General features: G+C 38.7%; 2 protein-coding genes across 18 annotated transcripts in view; one reads left to right on the forward strand and one right to left on the reverse strand.

The window, feature by feature from the left end:
* The window catches only part of PPP1R1A (protein phosphatase 1 regulatory inhibitor subunit 1A), a 200,799-nt gene extending 194,920 nt beyond the window's left edge, over window positions 1-5,879 (reverse strand). The window contains exon 1 of the mRNA XM_050749102.1: window positions 5,876-5,879. The gene's annotated coding sequence lies outside the window, so the exon portion shown is untranslated. The remainder of the gene's footprint in view (window positions 1-5,875) is intronic.
* The window catches only part of BLOC1S1 (biogenesis of lysosomal organelles complex 1 subunit 1), a 1,086,347-nt gene that overhangs the window by 230,834 nt on the left and 843,035 nt on the right, over window positions 1-12,478 (forward strand). The window lies entirely within an intron of this gene.

Consider the following 12,478-nt stretch of genomic DNA (forward strand, 5'->3'; position numbering starts at 1 on the left):
TCCGTCTCAAAAAAAAAAAAAAAAAAAAAAAAAAATATATATATATATATATATATATTTCTTACTAATTAAGTTTATCATAAGTATTCTTTCTACATTATTTGCTTTTCATTGTTTTTTATTTTGATGATTATAAGGTAATTGAACATTGTGTTAGATCCATTTTGTTGCAGGACATTTAGGTTGTTTCCAGGTTATGGCTATTTTAACCAATGTAGCAACAATCATCTTTACGCATTTAACTTTTTCCCCTTCTTTGTATCCATTCTTAGGATAATTCCCATGGTGTGCGTTTTGTACCTACTGCTGTGTTGATTTCCAAAATATTGCCTCACATTTCTCAACATAACTTTTGAAACCCTGGAATGTAACATATTTTCAGAGAATGTTTATACCCATTGCCTTGTTTATCCGAAAAAATTCTGTGTTTGACAGGGCAGGTTTCATTAAATTCTTTCAGTTGATAAAAACTTCAGATTTTTTCACGATGTGCCCAGTTTTTACCCTGTTGGTAGGAGAGCTGACATGAGAACTCTGTGATGCCAATACTCTATTTCTGATGCCTTTAATTTCCATTAAGCACCTACTAGATTCTGGACACTGTTCTAAGCTATGGGGCTATAGCTGTGAGCAAGACAAGGTGAAAAAAACTTCTTACTCTCATGGAATATACCTTCCATGAGACAAGAAACAAAGGGGTAATTTCAGATAACTGTGTCATGAAAGTCCTACTAAATAGATAAGTCATTTAGACACAGTTTCCATTTTGATGTTTCTGTGGAGGTATATCTTCAAATGTATGAAGATAATCCTAGTTAGATTGATAATAATCTCACTTTTTTTTTTTTTTTTAATGGAGTCTCACTTTGTTGCCCAGGCTGGAGTGCAGTGGTGCAATCTCGGCTCACTGCAACCTCCACCTTCCGGGTTCACGCTATTCTCCTGCCTCAGCCTCCCGAGTTGTTGGGACTACAGGTGCCCGCCACCATGCCCGGCTAATTTTTACATTTTTAGTAGAGATGGAGTTTCGCGTGTTAGCTAGGATGGTCTCGACCTCCTGACGTCATGATCCTCCCGCCTCAGCCTCCCAAAGTGTTGGGAATAAAGGCATGAGCCACCGTGCCTGGCCGATAATAATCTTACTTTTTCAACATACCTGTTATACACTGTTATACTGTTTATCCCACTTGGCACTTTACACGCACATCCTTCCATTGTCAATAAGTCCTATGTAACATTAGGCAGGTTTATGTCTGAACTAAATGAGGATTTCACTCACTTACTCGCTTGCTTATTCCTTCATTTATCTAATTTGCTCTTTCATTCATTAAATATTTTCAAAACTGTACTACATGTCAGACATTGTGCTAAACACTGTAACTATAAAGAGAAATAAGGCATAGTCCCTGCTATTGAAAAGCTAAGAGATGAATAGACCTTTGGATGAAATTTGTCGTTTCGGTCTTGTACCATTACCTGACTGTAGCTTATAGAGTTATAAAATCAATATTGTTTGCCTTATTCATCCTCGCATGATTTTCATTTTGCTTTAATCTTATCCTCCTTTGCTTTACCAAAATGGAGGACTTAATTTTAGTTTTGCTTCTAAGCAAAAACAATGCGTATTCTGTAGGGTGTCCTTTAAAGTTTCATGCCTCTGTTTTTAAGGTTTAGAGGGCTGATGATGGAGAGTTCAGATACTGCAATCTAGTTAACAATGTGAAATCCTACCCCTTACCTCTGTAGTTTCTCACAAAATCATTTCTCTGAGTGAATTGTCATTTGAAAGATGTCTTAATGGAACCTTGTATTTAAATAGCAATTCATTTGTTTTTGTTTCTTATTAATGAAAAGTTATATCATAATTTCTGATCTGAAAAAATTGTTATAAATCTTGTCTCTTAGACTTAAAAAGTCTAATTACCTTAAGAACATATTCTGTACCTTTCTTATCCTATTTTTTTTTTGTGTGGGAGATGTATACATATCTATCCCCATCCTTCCACCACTAAATTTGGCCACCTGTGAACAATTAGAGAAGCAAGGGTGGAATCTGCACTATCTGCTCACATGCATTAGTGTGAGCATCCTTGTGTGTTTCTTTACAAATATGAGCATTTATGTTTGTGTGCAGTTCAAAAACATGGTCAGTTTTGATAGCTAGAAATTTCATAACTATAATTTATAGAATATTTGACTGTAGAATTCAAAATAGCTATGTAATGAAATAAATCAATTTTAACAACACTGTTTTTTTTTTTTCATGTAGATTCGGAGCTTTGACTGTGTTTTTAGGACTGGAAATGGTGGTATTTGAGGGAGAGACTGTAATTCTCTGAAGTGTGTGTGTGTGTGTGTGTGTGTGTGTGTGTGTGTGTGTGTTGGCCTAATGAGATAAGGAATTAATCATATGGCATTTTCTGTAGATATCAGTTGCTTATCTGAAACTGCAGTACTTGAATGAACTGATAATTCTTTTTGTCTTCTTCCTTCCTACTTGTCTCTCTCTCTCTTTTCTATCTTATTTCAGTTTCAATTTCTTCTTCTTCTTCCCCTATATTTATTGGGATATGTATGAAGGACTATGACCTACTTGCGGCATGGGTAAACATTTACAGTTTGAAGAGTGAACAAGATTTATAGAGTCATAAAAATGATTTATTAGGAGTTCCTGATAGAAATATCACAATAAATTTCAGAAAGGGTTTTTTTTTTTTTTTTTTTTTTTTTTTTTTTTAAGAGACAGGGTCTGGAGTTCCTGAGAGAACTATCACAATAAACTTCAAAACGGGATTTTTTTTTTTTTTTTTTAAGAGACAGGGTCTTACTCTAGCAACCAGGCTAGAATGCAGTGGTTTGATCATAGCTCACTGCAGCCTCAAACACCCGGGCTCAAGCAATCCTCCTGCCCCAGCCTTTCATGTAGCTAGGACTATAGGCGCATGCCACCATGCCTACCTCATGTTTTAATTTTTTAAATTTCTGTAGAGACGAGGTCTTGCTGTGTTACTCAGGCTGGTCTTGAACTTCTGGCCTCAAGTGATCCTCCCTCCTCGCCCTCTCAAAGCACTGGGATTACAGGCATGAGCCACTGCACTCAGCCCAAAAGGAAAATATTTTTAAGAGTATGATTTTGGAAACTTTTATTTCATTTTTTTTTTTTTTTTTTACAATTGGTTTATCATTTTTTAATGATTGGCTCAGTGAAATACCGAGACCAATGGTTCTCAACTGGGTGGAATCTTGCTTTCCCAGAAGCGTCTGGCAATATCTGGAGACATATCTTATTGTTGTAACTTGGTGGTGGGGCAGTGCTACTGGCTGTAGTGGGCAGAGGCCAAGGAGGCTGCCATAATGCCCAGGGCTTCCTTGACAACAAGAATTATCCTGCCCAAGAGAGCTGAGACTGGAATCTCACTGCTCCCCATCCCCGCCAAAGCTGGGTATCCGTGATGAAAGAGAAAATGCCAGTGGGTCTTGGTATATTCTTGACAGCTTGTGAGGTGCACATCAGGCCAAATGAAGTATGGACACGTGGCAACTGAGGCGCAAGGTCAGGTTGAGGAAGGGAAGGATGAGGAGAGTAATAATCGTCCCTTTACTCTGTGTGCCCTCAGGGCTCGTTTCAGATTGGACTGCATTTGTTTGGCCTTTCTGGGTTTGTGACACAGTAGGCGCTCTAACTTCCTGCCTTTCTGGAGGCTCATGCTAGGCTTACCATTTCTGGAATCCAGTGGCGTATCATGTAATTTACATTTCCATTCAAAAATATTTTAAAACTTTTTTGAAATTTATATAGATTCACAAGAAGTTGCAAAGATAGTGCAGAGAGATCCCATCTACCCTTCATCCAGTTTCTCTTAATGGTTACATCTTAAAGAAGTATAGGACAATACCAAAGCTAGGAAATTAACATCGATGTAATGGGTGTAGTTCTAGAATTTTTTTTTTTTTTTTTTTTAGATGGAGTCTCACTCTGTCACCCAGGCTGGAGTGTAGTGGCCTGATCTCAGCTCACTGCAACCTCCACATCCCAGGTTCAAGCGATTCTCCCATCTCAACCCTCCTAGTTGCTGGGACTACAGCGCACCACCACACCCAGCTAATGTTTCTATTTTTAGTAGAGACAGGATCTCACCATGTTGACCAGGCTGGTCTCAAACTCCTGACCTCAGGTGATCCGCCTGCCTCAGAATCCCAAAGTGCTGGGATTGTAGGTGTGAGCCACTGTGCCCCGCCAGTTCTATGACATTTTATGACACATATAGCACAATAAAGATCCAGAGTGTTTTCATAATTACAAAAATATCCCTCTACCCTCTTTGGTCGCATCCACCTCTCTTCTCCTACCATCCCTGACTCCTGGTGACTACTAGTTTTTTCTTCATCTCTATATTTTTATTATTTTACATCTTCATTCTTTAAAATAACTTTTCTATTATAGGGAAGGTAAAATAACAAATTTAAAGAACATTATAGGATAAAGTAATAAGATAAAGCCTTCAATTTTACACTATTTTCAACTACTTATTATGTCAGGGAATATCTGTGAAGCCATGTTGTCCATTTCTGGAAGAAATTCATTTTGCAAAGTATTTCTTTCTCCTATTGAGTCATCTTTAGGTTTATATGAAATGTGTTTTGCATGGAGGTCTGGAATTTGATTCTTCCTGCTTCTGCTTCTCTCCTTTGTTTTCTCTCTTGCCTTCTTCACAGGACCCTGGTATTCATACTACATGAGTCTTTCTGGTCAAAGCTGGGTGAATTATTGTTTTTAAGGCTTGGTCCACTCACTTGTGTCATTTTTCTGGGAAAGTAATTTTCCTGATTACGAATGAGGTTGAGCACCTTTGCAAATGTTTGTAGGCCATTTGGATGGTGTGTGTGTTTGTGTGTGTGTGTGTGTGTGATGTGCCTATTTAAATCTCTTGCATTTTTTTCTGTCTGGTTGTTCATATTATTTTCTTATTGATTTGTAGGAATTATTTGCATGTTTTATATGAAAGTCTCCTTTTGTAATGTTACCTGCCAATATTTCTCCCATTATATGGCTTTAAAAATCAGACTTTATTTTTAAGAGTTGTTTTGGATTCACAGCAAAATTGAATGGAAGGTACAAATATTTGTCAAATATCACCTGCCCCTTCACATGCATGCTCCACTAGAGTGGTGCATTCCTTATAATTGATGAACCCACATTGACACATCATTATCACCCACTGTCTGTAGTTTACATTCAGGTTAACTCTTGATGTTGTTCATTCTTTGGGTTTTGGCAAATTTATAATACCACATATCTCTCATTATAGGGTTATACAGAGTAGTTTCACTACCTTCAAAATCCTCTGTGCTCTGCCTATTCATTCCTATATCCCCTGGCATTTCTCTTTTGACTGTCTCCATAGTTTGGCCTTTTCCAGAATGTCATATAGTTGGAGTCATAATTACATAGGTTTTTCAGATTGGCTTCTTTCACTTAGTAATATGCATTTAAGGATCCTCTATATCTATTCATGGCTTGATAACTTCTTTATTTTTAGTGCTATATAATGTTCCATTGTTTGACTGTACTGCAGCTTCATGTTTAGTCTTTACATTGTTTTTTAAGTTTTTGTAAGTACACAGTAAGTGTATATATTTATGGGTTACATGAGTTATTTTGATACAAGTGTAATAATCACATAAGGGTAAACAGAGTATCCATCACCTCAAGCATTTGTTCCTTGTGTTTCAAATAATCCAAATATACTCTTTTAGTTATTTTTAAATGTACAATTAAATTATTGATTATAGTCACCCTGTTCTGCTATAAAATAGTAGGTCTTATTCATTCTATTTTTTTGTACGCATTAACCACTCCCACCTCCCCACCAGTCCCCCACTACCCTTCCCAGCCTCTGGTAACCATCCTTCTACTCTCTACCTACATAAGTTCAATTGTCTTTATTTTTAGACCCCAAGGTAAGTCAAAACATGAAATATTTGTCTTTCTGTGCCTGGTTTATTTCACTAACAAAGTGATTCCAGTTCCATCCATGTTGTTGCAAATGACAGGATCTCATTCTTTTCTTATGGCTGAATAGTACTCCATCGTATGTGTGTACCTAGAAGTAAGATTGCTGGATTGTATGTTAGCTCTATTTTTAGTTTTCTGAAGAGACTCCAAACTGTTCTCCATAGTGGTTGTACTAATTTACATTCCCACCAACAGTGTATGAAAGTTCCAATTTCTCCACATCCTCGCCAGTATTTCTTATTGCCTGCCTTTTGGATATAAGTCAATTTAGCTGGGGTGAGATGATATCTCATTGTAGTTTTGATTTGCATTTCTCTGATGATCAATGATATTAAGCCCTTTTTCATATACCTGTTTGCATTTGTATGTCTCCTTTTAAGAAATATTTGTTCATGGCCGGGCGCGGTGGCTCAAGCCTGTAATCCCAGCACTTGGGGAGGCCGAGGTGGGCAGATCACGAGGTCAGGAGATCGAGACCATCCTGGCTAACACGGTGAAATCCCGTCTCTACTAAAAATACAAGAAAATTAGCCGGGCGTGGTGGCGGGCGCCTGTAGTCCCAGCTACTCGGGAGGCTGAGGCAGGAGAATGGCGTGAACCTGGGGGGTGGAGCTTGCAGTCAGCCGAGATAGCGCCACTGCACTCCAGCCTGGGGCACAGAGCAAGACTCTGTCTCAAAAAAAAAAAAAAAAAAAGAGAAATATTTGTTCATATCTTTTTGCAGATTTTCAAATTGGATTATTAGATTTTTTCCTACAGAGTTGTTTGAGCTCCTTATAAATTCCGATTATTAATCTCTTGTCAGACAGGTAGTTTGCAAATATTTTCTCACATTCTGTGTATTGTCTCTTCACTTTGTTGAATTGTTTCCTTCTGTGCAGAAACTCTTTAACTTACTGTAATCCCATTTGTCTGTTTTTGCTTTGGTTGTTTCAAAAACTATTGGTTGAATGAACAATTAAATACTAAACTGTATAGTCTCAAAGTGGTATATTTATTTGTTTATTGATTTATTTTAGAGACAGGGTCTTTTTCTGACCCCAAGTTGGAGTGCAGTGGTGTGATCATAGGTTACTGCAGCCTTGAACTCCTGGGCTCAAGTGATCTTCTTGCCTCAGCCTCCTGAGTAGTGAGAGCTACCAGCTTGTGCCACCACACCTGGCTTCAATGAGTTCAAGTAATACCTAGATCTTTAAGATCTTATGACTCTTGTGCTGAAATGATTTTGGAAGTTTTTAGTACTCATTGTCACTTAACTGGAGCCTTTGGCAAAAGGCTATTATTGCTACCTAGTGGCAATTACTGGCATTTTTAGACTAGAAAGTTTGGACTAGCAGCTTCAAGGTACACTCCATTTGAAAGGTAATTACTTTCCTATTATTGGGCTTTGATTGAACATGCTTCAATCAAATTTATGTCCAAAGTGACGGACATAAACCCCAGGTAAGAGTGGCTGAATCTCACGATTTCCAACAATTAAAGGTTTTGCCCAGTTGGGTGGTAAGGGTTCTGTTGCAAATAATTATTAAATCATATGGCTTGGTTTAGGTGTAAGTTATTAATAGGATGTCAGGCTGTTTGCCAATTAAAATATCTATGGCTGAGATTGGAGCTCCAGCATTAGCCTATCGGCAGAGCTCTAATTTGTTAAATTACTATGGGCTCTTTGCCTCAATTGTTGGTTTGGTTGGTGATGAGCAAGCTTGCAAGATTTGGGTTGGAGGGCTTGTATTGACTAAACTTGATGGCACGTGGGCCTCAGCATTTCCCATAACTGATTGAGCAATTACTTGGAGGGTCTGGACTGCAGACCAATGAAAGCACCCAGACCAATAGTAGTGATACCCACAGTTAACAAAATGGTGTACAGCTGCACTTCACAGTGTTTTTTTTTTTTTTTGTGTGTGTGTGTGTGTGTGTGTGTTAGTGGTGGTGAGAATTTAGGCTCAAATAGGTCCTGGGAAGACTATGCACCCTTGAATTGGCCTCCAGCATTTATGGGATAGAGGCAAGATTAAACATTTATAAGTACAAGGAAGATATATTTGAGTCTCACATATAATGAATATTTATATATGTGAAGGGGAGATATATCTCTCCTTTAAATGTAGGAAAGGGCAATGGGAAAGTTTTCAAAAAATTGGTGTGAGATATGAGTCACTGAAAGGTCCTTGATTTAAGGGAGATTAAGGCCTGGGGCAGTATAGAGACCCATTCCAAGGTCCATTTTATGGGCTGAAATTTGAAAGAGTTGTTTGAGGAGACTATTATGTCTATCAATTAAACCAGCTATCTGGAATCTATCAGGGACATGAAAATTCCACTGATGCCTTTATAAAAGAGAGCCCAGCATTCAGTATTCTGAGAATTGAAATGTGTGCTTTGGCTACTGTCAGGAAAGGAACTCCAAAGGGGTCAAGGAGTATACTTGTTATTGATTGCTAGTTTTATTCCATTGAGATCTGAGGGGATACTTGATATAATCTCTCTCTCTCTCTCTCTCTCTTTTTTTTTTTTTTTTTCTGAGACAGAATCTCACTCTGTTGCCCAGGCTGCAGTGCAGTGGCACAATCATGACTCACTGCAGCCTTGGCCTCCCAGGATTGGAAGATCCTCCCACTTCAGCCTCCTGAGTAGCTGGGACTACAGGTGCATGCCACCACACCTAGCTAATTAAAAAAAGTTTTTGTATAGACAGGGTTTTGTCATGTTACTCAGGCTTGTCTTGAACTTCTGAGCTCATGCAATCTGCCCTCCTTGGCCTCCCAAAGTGCTGGGATTATAGACATGAGCCACCACACTGGGCCTGATTTCAGTTTTTAAAAAGACACTTGTTTTGTGTCTTAACATACAGTCTATCCTGGGGATTGTTCTGTGTACTGACAAGAGGAATGTGTATTCTGTAGCTGTTGAATGAAATGTTCTGTAAATTTCTATTAGGTCTGTTTGATCTACAGTACAAATTAAGTCCAATGTTTCTTTGTTGATTTTCTGCTTTGATGATCTGTTCAATGCTGGAAGTAGGGTATTGAAGTCCCCAACTATTATTGTAATTGGTCTATCTCTCTCTTTATCTCTAATAATATTGTTTTATATATATGGATGCTCCAATGTTGAGGGGAAACATATTTAGAATTGTTACAGGCTGTTGCTGACTTGATCCTTTTATCACTATATAATGACCTTCCTTTCTTTTTTTATGTTTTTTTCACATAAAGTCCATTTGGTCTGATATAAGTATAGTTACTCCTGCACACTTTTGGCTTCTCTTTGTCTAGAATAATTTTCCCCATCTCTTTACTTTCTGTCTTTGTATGTCTTTACAGTAAAGTGAGTTTCTTGTAGGCAGCAAATAATTGAGTCTTTTTTAAAAAAAATTCTTCGGCCAGTTTATATTCTTTAATTGGGGAATTTCAAGGTTGTTATTCATTGATGAGGACTTACTCCTGTCATTTTTAAAATTGTTTTCTGACTGTTTTGTATATTCTCTCTTTCTCTTTTTTGCTTATCTTTACTAATTGGTGGCTTTTTTGTAGTGTTAACATTTGACTCCTTTCTCTTTCTCATTTGGGTATCTGTTCCATCAGTGAGTTTTATATTTTCTTATATTTCTATGATTGTAGATATTGTTCTTGTCCTTTTGCTTCCAGTTATAGGATTCCTTTAAGCATTTTTGTGTAGATCTAATCTAGTGGTAATGAATTCCCTGTTTTTGATTGTGTAGGAAAGCCTTTAGTTTTCCTCTATTTTTGAAGGGTAGCTTTGCTGGGTCTGTTATTCTTGGCTGACGGTTTTTTTTTTTTCATGACCTTCCAGTGAATGGCAGTTTTTTTTCCATCAGGACTTTGAATATATCATCCCATTCTCTTCTGCTTGTAAAGTTTCTGCTGAGAAATAGGTTGTTAGTCTGATGGGGATTCCCTTATATGTGACTAGATGCTCTTCTTTTGCTGTTTTGAGAATTATCTCTTTGTCTTTGACTCTTGACAGTTTGGCTATAATATACCTTGGAGAAAACCTTCTTGTGTTGAATCTATTTGGAGATTTTGAGCTTCCTATATCTGGATGTATGTCTACATCTCTTGTAAGGCTTGGGAAGTTTTCAGCTATTATTTTGTTAAATAGATTTTCTATGCCTTTGCTTATCTCTTCTCTTTCTGGAACTCTCAACATTTGAATATTTGGCCACTTTGTGGTGTCCCATGTGTCACAAGGGCTTTTTTCATTCTTAAAAAACTTTTTTTTTGGTCTGACTGGATTACTTCAAAATAACTGTTTTCAAGTGTAGAAATTCTTCTTGATCTGGTCTACTCTTAAATATCTTTATTGTCGTTTTTATTCCATTCACCAAATTATTCAGTTCCAGAATTTCTGCTTGGTTCTTTTAAAAAGTCATATCTGTCTCACTGGAATTTTTCATTCAGATCATAGATTGTTTTTCTGATTTGCTTGTATTGTTTATCTTTGTTTTCTGTGTCACACTGAGTTTCTTTAATATTATTATTTTGAGTTTTTAAAGGCATTTCATAGATTTCCTTTCTCTTGGGACTTGTTAGTGCACAATTATTATGTTCTTTTTAGGTATCATATGCTTTATTTTTTCATGTCTCTTTTGTTCTTGTGTCAACATCTGCTCATCTGGTATAACAGTTGCTTCTACCAATTTTATGAATTGGGTTTCATTGGGAATAAATTTTTTTCCTGTAGATATATCTATAGTGTTGGTTTAGTAGGTTGCTTTGGCTTTGATTCCAAATGGGCACAGTGGTGTAGTCTCCATATCATTTCTTCAGCTGTAATTAGTGTGAGCGGTATCTGTGAGCTCCTCAGTGGCTTAGGGTGCAGTTGTTAGTGGAGGCTGTAGTGAGGATTTGTAGAGATGGGCACACCAGGTGGGCCAGTCCTCAGGTACCATTGGTGGCAGAAATGGGCTGGGAGGGTCAGTCCTTAGTCCTCTAGGTGTCATACGCAGGCATCAGTGGTGGCAGGTTTGGGTGGGCTGGTTCTCACACCTCCAGATGACATGCTGGGGTGCTGGTGGTGACAGCAGCAGACCAGGTGGGTGGGTCCCTGGATAGCATACATGGTGTTGGCAGTGGCAGTAGTGGTGGGCCAAAACTTGGGCCCCCATGGGGCACATGTGGGTGTGTGCTGGTGGAGGCCATGGTAGCCCTGTTCTCTGGCCCTGAGTGGCACACTTGGGTACTGGCAGTAATCGGGGGTGCAGACCTGTTTTTAGGTCCCCTAAAGGCACAGGCAGGTAAGTGGTACCCTGCTGCTGGAGGGGACGGGTTGCTGTCAGTGGCAGCAGCCCCCGATGGGTAGCTCTCAGGCTCTGGGGAGTATACACTCAGGCTCCCTTTGTTCCAGGGACAGCCTCCCTGATGTGCTGCTCCATATGTTCCCTGGAGTGTAGGACATTGCATGAGCTAGATTGCTGGAGATTCAGCTGAACTGCTGGGTCTAGCTGGCATAACAATGCTATAGTCCTCTGGGTGGACACGGGGAATGTCCATGGGGTTTCAGGGATGTGGAGATGCAAAGGCTATTGGGCCCCAGGGCACAGGGCACAATGTAGTCTAGCAGGGGTTGGGCTCAAAATGGCACTTTGCTGTAGCTGCTTGGATTTTGGGCAGTGTGTGGGACCCAGTGCAACCTCACTTTCTGGAACAGTGCTGTCATATGGACTCCAGGTAGCTCCCTATACTGGTCTCAGGGCCCATGAGGGCCGAGGGGCTCTCTCCCATGGCTAGGATTGCAGGAGTCTCCAAGTGGGAATTTAGACCACTGTAATCTCTCGCTTATCTTTTCCTCACAATGGGAAGTTCCTCTTGGCTTTGAGGCAACCCTGGCTGGGATGACTGTTTTGTTTTCCTCTCCTTCTGTGCCTCAGAAGTTCCCTGTCAACTTCCTTCCTGAATGCCATTGTTTCTCTGAGATGCTTTATTAGATATGTGCTTATCTACTCACTGTTTTAGTCCTTTTTTGTGGAGCAGGTTAGTACTGGGGGCCTGTAGTCAGCCATCTTAAAGCCCATCTTGCTTTGTCTTTATGAATTTGACTACTATAGGGAAGCTCATATAAATGGAGTCATACAATATTTGCATCTAGCTTATTTTTCTTAGCATAATACCTTTAATATCCATCTATGTTGTAGCATTTCAGAATTTCATTATTTTTAAAATTTTCATTCTTTATTGCATTGGATGTAGATACATTTTGTTTATTCATTCATTTGCTGATGGACACTTGGGTTGTTTTCACCCTTTGGTTATTGTGAATAATGCTACTATGAATATGGGTGTGTAAATATCTCTTTCAGACCCTACTTATAATTATTTCGGGTATTATATAGAAATGAAATTACTGAATCATAGAGTAGTTCTTTTTTTAATGTTTTGAGAAACCACCACACTCTCTTCTATAGCAGCTGCATAGACCAACAGTGCATGGGGTTCCAAT

The sequence above is a fragment of the Macaca thibetana genome, chromosome 11 (assembly GCF_024542745.1).
Source record: "Macaca thibetana thibetana isolate TM-01 chromosome 11, ASM2454274v1, whole genome shotgun sequence".
NCBI lineage: Eukaryota > Metazoa > Chordata > Mammalia > Primates > Cercopithecidae > Macaca > Macaca thibetana.